The 17,635-nt window shown below is 34.5% G+C and overlaps 1 protein-coding gene across 1 annotated transcript in view; it reads left to right on the plus strand.

Moving 5' to 3' along the window:
- The window catches only part of LOC109826289 (anthranilate phosphoribosyltransferase, chloroplastic-like), a 46,264-nt gene continuing 32,653 nt past the window's right edge, over positions 4,025–17,635 (plus strand). Inside the window, exons 1-7 of the mRNA XM_020393305.1 lie at positions 4,025–4,962; positions 5,447–5,635; positions 6,796–6,981; positions 7,123–7,185; positions 8,334–8,378; positions 9,743–9,914; positions 10,129–10,233. The gene's annotated coding sequence lies outside the window, so the exon portion shown is untranslated. The remainder of the gene's footprint in view (positions 4,963–5,446; positions 5,636–6,795; positions 6,982–7,122; positions 7,186–8,333; positions 8,379–9,742; positions 9,915–10,128; positions 10,234–17,635) is intronic.

The following is a 17,635-nucleotide window of genomic DNA, read 5'->3' on the forward strand; positions in this document are numbered from 1 at the left end:
CCTAGCTCTAGATCTGTTGGAGTATTATGAGGGTCAGTTAGAGCCTTACTCGACAGGGTCGAGTTCTTCCCACTCCAGGGGAATTGATGAGGACATCGCATAGCCTCCACTTCTCACATATTTTCGCCGCCGCCATCATGTTACTTCAACTCATACGTGGCTTTGATCTTGAGAAGACTTGGAGTCTAGCTAATATTACTTTTATTTCTTCTTATTGTATTTGCTCAATAATTTTAGTCCCGAACAAATTTTTACTGTAGACCCAAACGAAATTTTAATTATCAAAATCGACCGATTTTTTTTAATTACCAAAATCGACCCGTTTTATGCCACGTAGGCTTAATCCAGTTTCCTAATTTGTCGGGGTTGCCAACCCCGACTAATTAGGAGTTGTTAAACCCTAATTAGAAGCCTTAAAACCCGGTTTAACAACTCCTAATTAGTTTTCCAAACCCTAGTTTTCCCCAGATTGCGATTCGTGGTCATATCTTGTTAATTTTCCAAACCCTAGTTTTCCCCAAATCCTTGTTCTTCCTCAAATTTCCCAAATCCCTAACGTAAAAACCTGAAAATTCTCAATCGTCCGCCATCAGATATCTAGTGTAAACATTGCACTTAAAACTAATATCTAGGGTAAGAAAGTATTCAAACTGGTAAAAAAACAAGATCCATGTTAAGAAAAGCAAATTCATAAAAATTAAGCCCAAGTCCCAGATTGCGCATTCGTGTCATATCTTGTTATTTTCCAAACCCTAGATTTTCCCCGAAATCCCTTTGTTTTCTTCCAATTCCAAATCCCTAAACGTAAAACCCTAAAATTCTCATCGTCCGCCATCAGATATCTAGTTTAAAATTGACTAAAAGACTAACTCATCTTATGGTAAGAATAGTATTAAACCTTGTTAAAAAACAGATCCATGTTAGAAAAGCCAAATCATAAAATTAAGCCAAGTCCCAGATTGCATTCGTGGGTTCATATCTTGTTAAGTTTCCAAACCCGAGTTTTCCCCAAAATCCTTGTTCTTCTCAAATTTTCCCAAATCCCTAAGTAAAACCCTAAAATTCTCATCGTCCGCCACATATATCTAAGTTTAAATGTGACTAAACACTAATATCTTAAATGTCAAGAAACTAATTAAAACGGGTTAAAAAAACAGATCCATGTTTAAGAAAAGCAATTCAGAAAATTAAGCCAAGTCCCAGATTGGCGATTGTGGTCAATCTGCTTAATTTTCCAAAACCCTGAGTTTTCCCCTCAATCCTTGTTCTCTCCAAATTTCCCAAATCCCTTAACGTTAAAACCTAAAAATTCTCATCGTTCCGCCATCAGATATCATAGTATTAAATGACTAAACTGAATATCTTTTATGGTAAGGAAAGTATTAAACTGCTTAAAGAAACAGCATCCATGGTAAGAAAAGCAAATTCATAAATTAGCAAGGTCCCAGCACTTGCGATGTCGTGTCATATCTTCGGTTAATTTTCCGCAAAACCCTAGTTTCCCAAATCGTTTCTTCTCCAAATTTCCCAAATGTCGCTAACGTAAACCCGTAAATCTCATCGTCCGCCATCAGATATTAGTTTAAATTGACTAAAACTAATATCTTATGAGTAAAGAAAGTTATAACTGTTAAAAAAACAATCCATGTTTAACAAAGCAATTGCATAAACTTAGTTCCACCAGTCCCAGATGCGACTTCGTGTCATATCTTGTTAATTTCTTTCCAATTACCCTAGTTTTCCCCAATCCTGCTTCTTCTGCCAAATTTCCCAATCCTAACTGTAAAACCCTAAACATTCTCACTGTCCGCCATCAGATATCTAGTTTAAATTGCACTTCAAAACTAATATCTTATGGTAAGAAAGGTATTAACCTTGTTAAAAAAACAGATCCATGTTAAGAAAAGCAATTTCATAAAATTAAGCCAAGTCCCAGATTGCCGATCAGTTGCGTCATATCTTGTTAATTTTCCAAAACCCATAGTTTCCCCAAATCCTTGTTCTTCTCCAAAAATTTTCCCAAATCCCTAACGTAAAAACCCTAAAATCTCTCATCGTTCCGGCATCAGATATCTAGTTTTAAATGACTAAAACTAATATGCTTATGGTAGAAAGTATTAAACTTTAAAAAAACAGGATCGCATGTTAAAGAAAGCAAATTCATAAATTAACGCAAGTCCCAGATTGCGATTCGTCGTCATATCTGCTTAATTCCAACCCTAGTTTTCCCAAACATCCTTGTTTCTTCTCCAAATTTCCCAAATCCCTAACGTAAAAACCCTAAATTCTCATCGTCGGCATCAGATATCTAAGTTTAAATTGGACTAAAACTAATATCTTTATGGGTAAGAAGTATTTAAACTGTTAAAAAAAACAGATCCATGTTAAGAAAAGCAAATTCATAAAATTCAGCAAGGTCCCAGATGCGATGTTGTCATATCTTGTTAATTTTCACAACCCTAGATTTCCCAAATCCTTGTTCTTCTCCAAATTTTCCCAAATCCCTCTAACGTAAAACCCCTAAAAATTCTCATCGTCGGCATCAGATATCTAGATTATAAATTGACTAAAACTAATATCTTATGGTAAGAAAGTATTAAACTGTTAAAAAAAAGATCCAGTGTAAGAAAAGCAAAAATTCATTCAAAATGAAGCCAAGTCCCAGATTGCGATGTCGTGGTGCTCATATACTTGTTATTTTCCAACCTAGTTTTCTCCCAAATCCTTGTATCTTCTCCAAATTTCCCAAATCCCTAACGTAACCCTAAAATTCTCATCGTCCGCATCAGATATTAGTTTTTAAATGACGTAAAACTAATATCTTATGGTAAGAAAAGATTAAAACTGCTTAAAAAAAACAGATCCATGTAAGAAAAGCAAATTCATAAAATTAAGCAAGTTCCCAGATTTGCGATTCGGTCGTCATATCTTGTTAATTTTCCAAACCCTAGTTTTCCCCAAATCCTTGTTCTTCTCCAAATTTCCCAAATCCCTAACGTAAAACCTAAAATTCTCATCGTCCGGCCATTCAGATATCTAGTTTAAATTGACTAAAACTAATATCTTATGGTAAGAAAGTAATTAAACTGTTAAAAAAACAGATCCATGTTAAGAAAAAGCAAATTCATAAAATTAAGCCAAGTCCCAGATTGCGATTCGTGTGTCATATCTTGTTAATTTTTCCAAACCCTAGTTTTCCCCAATCCTTGTTTCTTCTCCAAATTTCCCAAAACCCTAACGTTAAAACCCTAAAATTCTCATCGTTCACGGCCATCAGATATCTGTTTAAATGACTAAATCAATATCTGTATAGGTAAGAAATATTAAACTGTTAAAAAAACAGGATCCATGTTAAGAAAAGCAAATTCATAAAATTAAGCCAAGTCCCAGATTGCGATTCGTGGTCATATCTTGTTAATTTCAACCCTAGTTTCCCCAAATCCTTGTTTCTTCTCCAATTTCCCAATAACCTAACGCTAAAACCCGAAAATTACTCATGTCCGCCATCAGATATCTATTTAAATTGAGTTAAAACTAATATCTTTGGTAAGAAAGTATGAAACTGCTTAAAAAAAACAGATCCATGTAGAAAGCAAATTCATAAAATTAACTGCCAAGTCCCCAGCATTGCCGATTTGTGTCAATATCTTGCTTAATTTTCCAAACCCTAGTTTCCCCAAATCCTTGTTCTTCTTCCAAATTTCCAAAGTCCCTAACGTCTTAAAACCTAAAATTTCTCATCGTCCAGCCAATCAGATATCTTAGTTTAAATTGACTAAAACTAAGATATCTTATGCGTAAGAAAGTATTAAACTGTTAAAAAAACAGATCCATGTTAAGAAAAGCAAATTCATAAAATTAAGCCACTCAACTTTCTGACTTTTTCTTCTTTCTCACCTTTCTCTTTCTGAACGACTTTGAGATTTTGACAATCTTAGTCAAAGTGTACAAGCATTATCAAAAGTCTCATACTTGACGATAACCTTCCTTGCAACAAGGATGCGCTGAACCATCAAAGAGTATCTTCTGCCCGATCTCTGCCACACTTCAACCTCGCTCGTGACTCTGCCTCAGCTTAAACTTGGATAACGATCAACCTCGCTCGTGACTCTGCCTGAGCTGACGCTGTTCCTGATTTGATCTCTGCCAAACTTCAACCTCGCTCGTGACTCTGCCTCAGCTTAAACTTGGATAACCATCAACCTCGCTCGTGACTCTGCCTGAGCTGACGCTGTTCCTGATTTGATCTCTGCCAAACTTCAACCTCGCTCGTGACTCTGCCTCAGCTTAACTTGGATAACCATCAACCTCGCTCGTGACTCTGCCTGAGCTGACGCTGTTCCTGATTTGATCTCCGCCAAACTTCAACCTCGCTCGTGACTCTGCCTCAGCTTAATTTGGATAACGATCAACCTCGCTCGTGACTCTGCCTCTGCCTCAGCTTAACTTGGAACGATAAATCATTCTCCCTTCCCTACCGAAAAAATGTCATCTGCCATAAATTTAACAAAGTCACCTTTTTACGCTAAGCAGGAATCAGAAAATCAAAAGCCCTAATAAACGTGCGTCCTTTTCGTTCTTCGTTCCATCGGTTATGATTCCGCTCCGGTTTTCAGAAAAATACCAGATCCCCCACATCTCCCTCTGTCCTGAAATCTCTCTGATGGCGGACGGAACCACCGCTCCTCCAGAAGAATCGGTCCCAAACGAACCCACCGATGCTCTGCATGAGCAAGAATCAGAAGAAGGGGAAGCGACGAGCAAGGTTCCTCCCTCGGTTCCGGATCTCAAGCGAAAGCTGGAGGATCTCGAAGGCGAGGACGAGAAGAAGAAGAAGGAAGAGGGAGGCGATGTTGAAGCCAGCCAGAAGGAAGGATGATGCGGAGGCTAAGGCCTCGGAGCCTGAGGATGCCGTCGACGCGAAGAGGCAGCGCCTTGATGACGAAGGTGTCGATGGATTGGGTAATCTCTCTCCCTCCCATTTGATTATTGGATTCTCGGCTAGTGTATTTTTTTTCTGGGTTAGGGTTTCCGTAGGATTTAGCCCAACGGTATCGTGAATCCCTATAGGTTGTAACTTGTTTTGTGCATGATATACTTACATATCAAGCATAATAAATGTGCCTGGTTCTTGATTGTTCACGATTTTGGCATTGGTTTTTTCAGGGATTTGATGCATTTATTATATTGTTAATTTTAGTGTTTGTAATTTTGGCTTTTTTTTTGTCTTTATCTTAACGCATAATCCTATAGCAAGTTGCATATTAGAGTAATTTGCTTAGTCTCTAATTAACAGCTTCATGTGTGTGATATAACCTGTTAAGGCTGTTATTATTTGCAAGCAGGACCTGTTGATAAGCATGAAAACTTATAGTTAAATATTTAATTGGCTAATTAAATGGGGAAAATATTTATCTACTCTGATATCTTCTTTTCTTAGGTGCAGATGGAGGCCAAGATGTCCAGAAAGAAGATGCCCAATTGGCAGGCAATGACCAACATCCTAATACAGAGAGCCATATCTGAACCTGTTGAGACTGTTGAAAAATCCACTGAAGATCTTTCTCAACAACACAGTCTTTCTTTTGCAGGACAACAGGAGACGTCAAGGAAAATTTAAGTCCCAAACAATAAGGTGATTGATTATGTGCCATTTTATGAAAATATACTAGCTAAGAATTGGCAGACAAATCCATGGAATTAACTTTTGCTTCTTATGTATGAAAATTAGTTGTGTTGTGGCAGTGCTGCAGTAATATGTGCATAGTAACTAATTAACATTTTTCTTTATGTTTGTTTTTCCATTTCATATACTTCAGGATGCTACAATTCCGTTCCATTTTGCTAATAAACATCATTCTTTTATTTTTCCATTTCATATACTTCAGGATGCTACAATTCCGTTCCATTTTGCTAATAAACATCATTCTTTTAAGTTTTCATTTTTTAATTCCACTAGGTATTCTATGCGTTACACAAGTTTATCTAATACTAAATTTTGTTAACCCATAAGCCTTTTTAATAACACTGGAGTATTTTTTTCCAAACATATCTTAAATTTGTCATACAATATAGTGAGATAGAGCTTCTCTTGATTATTTGACAAATGTGCAAAACCTTTGGAGCTGCCTTACACAAGTTTACCTAATACTGAATTTTGTTAACATTCAAGTCTTTTTGATAACACTGGAGTATTTTTTCAAACACATCTTAAAATTTTCATATAGTATGCTGAGATAGAGCTTCTCTTGATTATTTAACAAATGTGCAAAATCCTTGGAGCTTCCAAGCATAAAAGCATGCGCAAAATGGACATGCTTTTGAAGAAGATACATAAGCCTGAGATCGAATAATTGGGAGAAGGTTAGGTGGCAAATATTTTTATAGCATGGTTTGTTTATTGTCAGGGTTCTGTCCTTCTGCAGGGTCTTATTTGCCCTTTGAAATGTCTGCTTCCAGCAACACTCTTAAGGCTTAACATAAGAGAGAATATAGAAAACTCTCCAGAGCCTGTACATTTTAAAGTGTGTGAGAGTTGTGTTACTGGGATCTCTTGAGCAGTCATACATGGAGTGAGCATACAGATAATGACAAATAAAAAGAAAATTCCAAAGTGAACATAAGATATATTGAAACACATTCACTTTGCACATCAGCATTTCAGATAAATGAATTGGGACAATTTCTACCCTCTGTGAAGTTCTATATATGTTCTCTTTTACGTTGATGATGTAGTAAATAGAGTCAAAAGTTGAACGATTAGCTTCTGCTGATTGAGTAATATCTTTTATATAGGTGGGTGTTCTTATTGGTAAATCTGGGGAGACAATCAGGCTGTTACAGAGCTATTCAGGCGCAAGAATTCAAATAACAAAAGATGCTGAAGCTAATCCAAATTTATCCACGGGACCTGTTGAACTGACAGGAACCGTGGAAAATATTATCAAGGCCGAACAACTGATAAAGGACGTCATAGCTGAGGTTGAATGACTATTAGCAGCTATTTTCTGTCTAATAATTGCATATTTCTACTTTTGCAAACTGGTTTGCATTTAGACTTATGTTATGCAAGTTCTTATTTGTGTTTTGTGTTTCGGGCTGACGCGGGGGGTTGGTTTGCAGATTGAGCGGGGAAATCTAGCCTCATGATGCTATTTCGTCAAGAATCAGTTCCTCGAATTCCAGGTGAGAAAGCTATAATTAATACATTAATCTATGTGTTTTTCTTGTTATCCATTATGATTCATATTTATGGCTCTTGTGCAAGTTGATTGAGAGTTTTAAATTGCAATCTAAATTTTTTTTAGATAAGTAATACACCAAATACAGCAAGTAACATGTAGAGTGAGATGTCTATAAGAAATACATAGTATTTTCATAGCAAGAATGATAAGAGTAATGATTCATTATCAATCAAAGCATTTAGCTACATATTTCATAAAATGAATGATAAATGTAGATTTGTTTGTGAAATGACCACTTCTAAGCTTATGAACAATGCATGGTCAGTAAGCAAATCACAATAAAGGGTCTCAATAAAGAGTCTTCGGCCTAAGACTGGTAGTTCTAAAGTTTGTAGCTCGTAATTTGGTGTTATCTTTAATATATACTATAATATGCACCCATGGAACAAATGGACCTAATGGTATGTGTCACTTTAAATTTGACAAACATAATTCATATACCCAATAACTTGAAACCCAAACCTCATCTTGCAAAGTTTCTCTAACATTTCCTCTGAAAAGGAAAAGATCTTCAATGGATCATTGCAAAAAATTTCTATAAAATTGGAGCTCGACTATCTGCTCTATAAATGTGAGTTTATTTGTTTGCATATTATAACTCTTGATTAAGTTTAGTGCCAAAAACTCATTGACTTGAGCTACAATTTTCCACATTATCTCCCTCATCTTCCTCATTAGGTGTAGAGTAAAGCTCAGGGGCATTAACTTGACTATAAACTAGAGCTATATGACCAACTTGCTCGTAGCCCCCTGATTCCTAAATACAACAAATAACATCTCAGTGTAGACATGCTACCTCTGTTATCCTTTAATTTGGAGAAAAATCTGATATGTGTACATATCATTCTACAAATACTGTGTTGCATGGATCTATATCCTTTAGTTCCAGAATAGTTTTGAAGATGTAATAAATGTAAGTGAATCACAATATCATTTGTTGATTAAGTTTTATCAATTGTCTTATCTATGTTGTCCTCATTCAAATTTACGCATATTTATTATTTTAGTACTAATTATTTTCTACATGAGATTGTTGTGTTTGCACTAATAGTTTGTTTGTGTTCATTTTGTTTCTTGTTAATACCCCAGTTGCTAGAGAACAAAGACCATTAGATGTTGCAGAGGTGCCTCGAAGTAAGCTTAACTGTTTTGATGAGCTTATAAATTCAGTATTGTCAAAATAACAGTTGATTAATATTGCACACCATAACCTTGGTCAGATTATTAAAGTGGTTACATTTTACTTAAGTGTATTATAATACGATGTAGGTATTTAGCAATTTGAATCTAGGATTTCCCAGGCATCATGTGCTATTCCTCAAAAAGAAAAGTAACAGTGGGGGTAGTGTTTTGGTATGGCTTGTCTGTTGGAGGTTTGTGTAATTTTGAGTTTGGAAGCACTCGCATATGCTACATAAATTGACAAGAAGACAAATTAGCATCATAAAAATCGAGTGATGGGGCTAATTGGACTAGGGTTATGTGATACCAAAACAAGCTCTTAAGAAAGTTATGTTAGTTACTAATGTTAGCAAGAAGTTCTGTTTAGACAGTGCGTGATATTTTGCTCCAGAACAAAGGATTTGGTTTCAATTAAACACTACTAGACATTTCCTTTATGGTTTTAGTATTTGACTCCTGTGAAACTTGGTCTTGCAATAAATTTTACGCTAGATTTTTAACATAAAAGAAAATTCAAAGTTAAATCTCTATTACCTATTGATATACATGGAATTTTTAGGTTATACCAATGCAGGCACAGTGGGCTGTCTTCTTAACTCTTGGTCACTGATTGTTTTGGCCTTTATCACTATCTTGATAGAAATTTCTTTCCTTCTATGCTCATTATTTTATTATTTAATTGTTTATAGAAGTTTTTATCAATTTCTTTTCTGCAAATATAAACATTGGGAATGGCCAGTTCCTTCCTTTCCTTAAACGGGTCGATGTCTGCAACTTGTATGTTCTATTATCTTGTCTCGTTGCTTAAAAATTGGTTAACTTGTGATTCTTCTGATATTGTCCTATTATTTTACTTTGTATAGTTTCTTACACTTTTAATGATTTTTTGGTGGAATTTGGAAATTAGTTGTAGGCATTCATTAATTATATGTGATGTGAGGAACTACTTTGAACAAACTGATAAATTAGTTTGAGTTGTTGATATCTCCTATGTCCAGAGCTGGAGAATCTCCTCAAAGAAGAGGTTTCAAATATGTTGCACCTTTTAAAGAAATTTAAATTTCATACATATTGTTCTTAGTTTTCTTAGCAATCTACCATTTGTTATGCCATGTAATTTTTCTTTTTTGTTCCTGTAGAATCTGCTTTTACTTGTAAGGACTTATAATATTACTCTAAGTTTTCTTTATGTTTGATATTTTGGATTTCTAGCTTGGTGAGATACTGATGTTGCTGTTGTAGGAAATATGCATCCCCTATTTTTGATATGTAGGTTTCTCTTTATAAAATTTGTGTTGTCTTGCTGATTGTCTTAGGAACTCTATAAGGATTTACTAATATAGATGTTCTCAAAGCAATCACCACAATCATACTATTGAACCACTTATGGCCTAGCTCTATGCGACATCGAGAAGGAGCAGCACGTGCAACACATGCTCTCTAATTTATAGTTTGTGATGAGGTTGAGGCGCAATTTTTTTTTCACTGGTAAGGTTTTTCAAATAAATTCACTATTTTTTTGAAGGGCAACTTTCCTTTTGGTTTTCTTGCTGAAAGATATCATCTTGTCAGGCTTTTAATGGAAATTTCTTGGTGGTTCTAGGTCATGGACCTTGAAAATCCTTGTTTAACTATATCGACCATCGGATTTTTTGAGAAGACCAATCTTGAGTTTATATATTTCTCTTATGTGGATTTTCAGGGCAGAGAACTAGGGGGCATGTAGAAGACGATGCTCCCTCTAGAAAAAGGGAGAGGATCTCCTTATTCGCTTGTCGATGATTGATGCCTCCAAAACTTTTTAGTGGTAAGTTTTTCTTGAATATCATTATTAGGTCAAGTTTTATTGTTTTGATATAACCTACCCACGACATTCCTTGAACTCATTATTAGGTCAGGTTTTAGTATTTTGAATTAAGATGCAAGATATTATAGATTGTTCATGAATGCAGTGAGGTTTTCTATTCTTTTTTTTGGGTCTACTACAAGCAGTACACACAATTTTTAGGTGTCATAGACTTTCAGGCTTGAGCAAAATTGTCAAACCGTCAATGACACAATGTAAGACTCTAAACTTTTTCTTTGTATTTTTTAGAGTTCCTGATTTCTTATGTCATGGATGATCATAGTTGATTCGTTTTTTTTAATATTAGTAGTTTTAGTATTTTGTTATAAATATAATTATTCCAATTGTGTTGTTCTACAATTTTGTTTATTTTATTATAGTCTATAAATAGAGAAATATATATCCTCAAGTAAGACGTGTTGTATTTGATACATTTCTTAAATGTGTTTACTAATTTTTTTTCTTTTCTCCATTTTAAAATTAGATAGAATTCAAATTTGGATTGTTAGACTTGAGCCAAAATCTATGTTAGATCGGAGATATGATTGCTCTACCTTTTGTGAAAGGAGTGAATATTTCTTATCGAATCGAGAAAAATATCTAACATAAAAAATAAGAAGGCACAGAAGCGTGTGTGTATTTTGACATTCCTTGACAATGGATGCTCACAACCTGAATTGAAATCAAACCATAATTTTCTAAATCCATGTCAATTCTTTCTTACTTGTACCTGTTATGAGAACAATTGTCACATGTATTTATTCATAGTGTATTCTATTTAGAGCGTGTAAATTTGTGCTTAACATCTATTTTCTCTTTGACGTGCTTAATATTTCTCAAGATAGTTGATTTATAATTTCGACAATATGCTTAACACAATATGCTTCTTTTTGTTAGTACGTGACGAAGTAGTACATGCTCCCACTATATTAATAACTTATACATTGCTCCTCTTTTGTAGCAGTGGCATGAGAGATATTGAAATGAAACGGTATGACTAAGCTTTGGAGTGTCTCATAATATGATAACGATGATATATCTTGCTTTCTTATCTTCGTTTGTATATCCAATCTGTTAGGGAAGTCCATTTACAAGTTAGCACTGGAGTGTAAGCTTAGGAGTGTCTTCATAATATGATAAAGAGGATATATCTTGCTTTCTTATCTTCGTTTGTATATCCAATCTATTAGGGAAGTCTATTTACAAGTTAGCATTGCCCCAGTGACCACTTAAGTGCAATAGCTTTTGAAGCATTCAAGAAGCATATTTTGGGTTCACTAATTAAAAATGGGAGTGTCTGTTTCTTTTTTTTTTCCATCTATTTTTTATTGATGATGAAAAGTGTTTTAATCTGTTACATGAACGGCATCGCAAAAGTGTTATGATCTTTGTTAATTCTTGTGCACTTATTCACAGTGGACCCCTTGAATGATAATAATTATCTAAATAGTATAAAAATACTTTTAATTGTAGGGCTCACTAAGATAAGCTAATAATACTAGCTCATCTAACTAATTGTAGCATGTAATCACTCTCTACAATCAAGATTATAGAGAATTAGGACCCCAAACATTATAGGAGTTTAATAAACACAATTTACTGATATTGTTGTGCAAAATTTAAAGTTAACATACTTCATGAACTAATGATGCACCTATTCATATATTACTTCGAAACTTTTAATATATGATTTTCATTAAGTAGTGTCAAGTTTGTTCATTGCATCGCCTTACAATGTCAACTGTTACTCATTTTTCTTTGATTACGCTAATATCTACATGAGAGATCCTCTTGCTCAACTGTCCAATTTCATTTAACTAGAAATACCATCAGAAATATCTGCAACATAAATAGTGCAAATGTTTACATCTTAATATATATACTACTAAAATTGTATGAGTGAAATGATTCTTACATGGATCAAAATAGAACATGTCAATCTTTGTTGGTGTCACATCAAGGAGATATCCGGGTCCTGCAATAATTACAGAGCCAACTAAGAGCTTATGAGATAAAAACTTATTACAAATAACCAATAAAAATCTGTGAGAAAAAAATATAGACTAGACAAAAAGAAACAACTGAGAAGACTGATCACCGATAGATACGATCACCGATAGATACACGAAGGATGAGATCTTACTAAGTGGACTTATTTCATCTAAACCATCTTAATAAACTACCAATGCTCTTTTCATCCCAAATCGTTCCAATGCTTTAGCCATCTTCATTACCTAGCAAAACAATAATCTGGCAATTTTAAAGGCCTTATATTGCCTTCAACAAAACCGTGAAGTCCTTGAGCCAACATTTACAAATAAAAACTACTTCAAAATGGAAGGGAAAATAGAAGTCACAACTGTATGAAGGGTAACATGATATCTGGCTCCCATCCTACAAACACCTTGTAGTGAAATCCAAGTATCCAACCTCCAAAAAACATCCAACTTTAGCATATAGTCACGAAGAAGCAAAACTATCAAAGATAAGGTTTAACGAAGGAAAATCCACTTTCCAAATTTCAAATAGCTATGTTTCATGTAGTGCATTGTATTGCCTACTAGCTTCTTTATCTCATTCATTCAGTTAATTGCATTTTAAAGGTATCCCTAGTTTCATATGTCCTTTACACATCTGCATGACGAAACTCATCAATACACTGGATGACACAAACACCACTAAGATATGATGCTAGCAAAAAACTCTCGTTTGAACATAATTAAAAGAATAGCGACATTGATGTCATATAACTCATATTAGATGAATAGAAACAAGAGTGCCAAGTAATATAAATTGTCAGCAAAGAAACTCGCTATATCTTTATTGTAAACACCAATAATAGCATAGGGTACTCTTGTCGGATTCAATATAGGACCTAGAACGTTGAAGACCGTCTTCACTTTGAGCTTCTTCCTCACCGGACTGACAATTTTCTTTGCTGGATGATATATTGAGACATCATGAAACCTATCCATGCTTCCTCCACTCATCTTCTCACATCCTTATCATTTATAATTAAAAAACAGAGAGAGGATACATAACAATTATTGTTATCTACATATAGATCTTGCAAAATCCAAGATAATTATAGAAAAGGAAAAAATAAGTCATAAATGCTAAAGAGATCGGTAAATTCATCACCTATAGGAGCCCATGATGTCAATGGAATATCGAGCTAGATATTCTCCCAAAAGATGACCAAATCACTATGCATCATCAAAAAAGAAAAACAATCTAGAAGCCTATAATCTATGAAATGATATCATGCTCACCACATGACCTTTGGATTTTCCTACTACCATTTGTGATGTGCCTTTATAGAAAAATAGGCAACAAGAACCTTTCTTTTGAATAATCAAGATCGAAAAGTTTGGATGCTTTCAGAAGAATATACAAATTATGTGTTACCATATGCAATATGGGTTGAAGACTGAAATTGTATGAGAGTAAGGTTTTGAATAAGAGGTATTTACATTCAACACAATGAGGACAGTGTTGGCACACCTTTCACTTTGTATTTTATTTTGTAGAGGTTGACATTACCTAAAATACATGTGGATTTGGAACATAAGCTCACTGCTCTTTTCATCCTTATTACGCATGAGTATTGTCTTTTGTTATCAACTGAACTATTGTGTTGATATTGACGAGACATTTTTTTCTATGGTTTATTTCCCATAAGGCCTTGCTGATTAATTTCCATCGTTGAGTTACTAGTTATTGAAATGTAGAGCTATTATCATTCATATTTGTGTGCTGGAACTTATTATTCATCGCTGTAAACCTGCATTAACATTTAATATTAAAACATGAATGAAAATTAGAGGACAAATTAATTTTTACCAATAACGTCTATCCATGGGAGTGAAGCAGAATGAGTGTTGTTGCCAATGAATTTGAGACCGTTACACAGAAAAGTAGGAAAAATTCCATGACTTGTAGACACAGATACAAGTATCATACTCTGAGGCACTACTATAGACTTAAGTGTATAATAAAAAAACCTGTCCGGATAGCTACATATGCATATTTCTTCTAAATATATTGTATATTTGACTCATAAATATATGTATCAAGCTAATATTCATTTAGAAAAGAACCTCATTTTAGTAAAGTAAAATACGAAGCAGTTTACTTTTGTCACAAGACCCAACATGCACATATTTCTATGTTTTAACAGTACAGTTACCATATATGTAAGCACAGATGGGTACGTGTGTGATGTTTGAGTGCATCAAACAAGCTGAATTTTGGAGGAATCCTATTCGCAGAAAAAAGACTTGAATTTCATGAAACAACAAATATTGAAGTATGGTTAAAAAGCAATTCATTTGCTGCTCATTTTAAAACAAACTCTTTGAATTTGTCATTTACTTGACTAATTGGATGTGTAGCCATTTTAAAGTTATAGTAGCACTTGAACTTAGGTAATGTGAAACTAAAATCTAGAGAAAACAACAGCATGTCTGCAATCAAATTTAATAAAACGACCTTGAGACGTGTGATTTATCATTAGATATCCATGTATATTAGCCAAATGGAATGAAACAGAATTCTAACCTAAGGTTCAACAATTAATGTGAACATAGCCCATATTTCGGGTATTGATTTTATATATTTCTTTCTACCTCCCCTCTCATCAAAGGTTTTTTTTGTTTTAATTTTTTCCCCAGTCTTTAGACTATTTACCAGTCTTCATATTACATATAGGAGTTCCTGAAGCATGAGATAAATAACTCGTCAATCATGTAACAGTAATAAAGTAAACAATTATATTCATGAAAAATGCTAGTGCATATGTAAATGATGCATCTAGTATGGTACTACCTCAGGGCCCAAATCAATGCTGACACCCAAAGTTTCAAGCATATCAGTACTGCCACATGCAGAAGAACTCGAACGGTTTCCTTGCTGCAAAAGAGTCAGAATGGTAGTCTTATCTTATAATTTTCTTCATTCATTCAAGAAAAAAAGATTGAAATGATTAAGATATGTTTTCTAAACTTTTGTAACTTTTGCCCCAGCTGCAGCACTGAGTATTGTTGCAGCAATGGAAATGTTAACGGTGTTAGCTCCATCACCTCCTGTTCCCACAATGTCCACCACATCAGACAGACCTTCAAATTTCCTGCAGCATTTGATCATGGCCCTCACCATTCCCACTATTTATAGTCCATTTTTCAGTCCAAACTTTCTAAATTTATGACAATAACATATAATAATAGTAGTAATACGTCCTCAAAGGTTTCACCTTTGACTCTCAAGATGACAAGAAAGGCACCGATGAGGGCCTCGTTCAGAAGGAGGTCGAGGGATGCCTCGGCCTCTTCCTCCGAGAGGTTCATTCCATGTATTAGCATATCGATCAACTATACACAAATAACAATAAATTCAATTCAATTTAATCTCATACAATTAAGTCAGGGGATTCTGTAATTCCACTCCACACAAATTGGGAAAGTCATAATAGTGACAATATAGCAGCAATAATAGTATAATGATAACTGTAAGAAACAGGATTATTTGCACTTTGATACTAAAAAATTACACCATTTTAAAATTAAATACCCATATGTTTTTTCTCCACCACTTTGACACCACGAAGATTTTTCCACCATTTCATACCCAAAAGTTTGCACCTCTTATAACGTTAATATTCCAATTTTTTTCTCGACATCTTGATATACACTTTACACCCCTTCTAGCCTTAATAACCCAACCTTCTGTCTTTGACACTACACCCCATAGTTGAAAAATACGTAAACTTTGGAGCACCAAAGTTAAAAATGTATAAACTTTAGGGTACCTAACTATAATTAATCGAACTAAAATCAAAAATTAGATCAGATAAAATAGAAGAACCTCTTTAAATTAGGAGGATTGAGTAAAGGAGAGATTGGAAATCGTGCTGGTATTATATCCTGCTGCTGCTGCTGACAAAGACGACGACGACAATGGAGGCATCGTCGTCAACCTCGTCATCATCATCATCATCTTGCTACCACTGCTTCTGTAGCTGTCTAGCTTGCTAATGTGTGCCGCCGCTGATTTCATTGGATGAGAAGTTAAAGAAGCGACAACGTAGGCCGCCATAGCTTATAATTATGAGAACTTTCAGCAAATATTCAAGATTGAGGAGGAGGAACTTGATGGAGGAGAGATTTGTAATTTGCAAGTAAATGAATAAACAAACAAATTAAAATATTTTAATGAATACGAAGACTAGAGAGAAAGGAAACATACAAATAAATTAAGAAGAGAGTAGCAGTAAATCGTGAAAGAGTGAAAAGATTCGAGAATGAGAAAGAGAGTGGAGGACTGCACTACGACTCCGGGCTTCAGCGTGACCCTACTTACTATTTATTTATTTATCATTCCTAATATTAAACTCTATTCAGTGAATTTATTATTGGGATTTATTTTAATCCCGAAAGTATAATTTATGGATACAGTAGGAAGGCAGTTTCTGTTTCATTTTATTTTTCTCTCTTCTCATATTTTACTTCTCTTAGTTGAATGTGTACCACCAGTCAAAAAAGGCAGATGAAAGGATAAATATGATAACAAATTCAGCAATAAGGAAAGCTGTAAATGATTTTTCTATATTAACTTTGACGAATTGCAATATACAGCACTAGGGTTGTGCATGGTTCAGTCGAAACTGAAAAAACCGACTGAACCTATCAAAAATTAACGGTTCGAGTTGGTTTTATTTATAAGTCGGTTCGGGCCGGGTTAAAAAAAATTTAAACCGAACCGCCTAAACCGACCGCTAGCTTTTCAATCTGAAACTCAAACCCATTACCCAACCCATAACCCGTAATCGCAAAGTCCAACCTCACCTTGCAGCTGTCGCCACCCGCTAGCCCACTTCGCCCGCTAGTACCAAGTAGTCTCAACGGTTCATCTCCAAACCCTCGGAGAGAACGAATCCATCTCCTTGCGATTCTCCTTCCAATTTCGGGTGTGAACCCTAATCTCTCTATTATATCTTTAATTTTTTGTCTATTCTCGATCTATTTGAACTTCTGTGCTGAAATTTTGTTGAAAGAGGAAAATAACTTTGAGGTAATTTAGGATTTGTGTTGCTTAGTTTAAACAGATCTAGGATATTTCGTTGTATTTGTTGTAGATCTGATAGAATATTGTTAGATTTAAGGTATTAAGTGATGATTTTATTTATTTTTACAAATTTGTTGATTTTTTTAGTCGAAATATCTTCTTGACCTGATTTAGATCTGCTGAAGGTGTATTGATGTAGTAATTTGATTATGGAGGTCATTGATGCAATTTCTTCTTGAGTTAAAAGATAATAGAAGGATGAACAATATATTATATTTATTTACTTAGGTTAGCTAGGTAT

Source organism: Asparagus officinalis, chromosome 10 (assembly GCF_001876935.1).
Source record: "Asparagus officinalis chromosome 10, Aspof.V1, whole genome shotgun sequence".
In the NCBI taxonomy this organism is placed as follows: Eukaryota; Viridiplantae; Streptophyta; class Magnoliopsida; order Asparagales; family Asparagaceae; genus Asparagus; species Asparagus officinalis.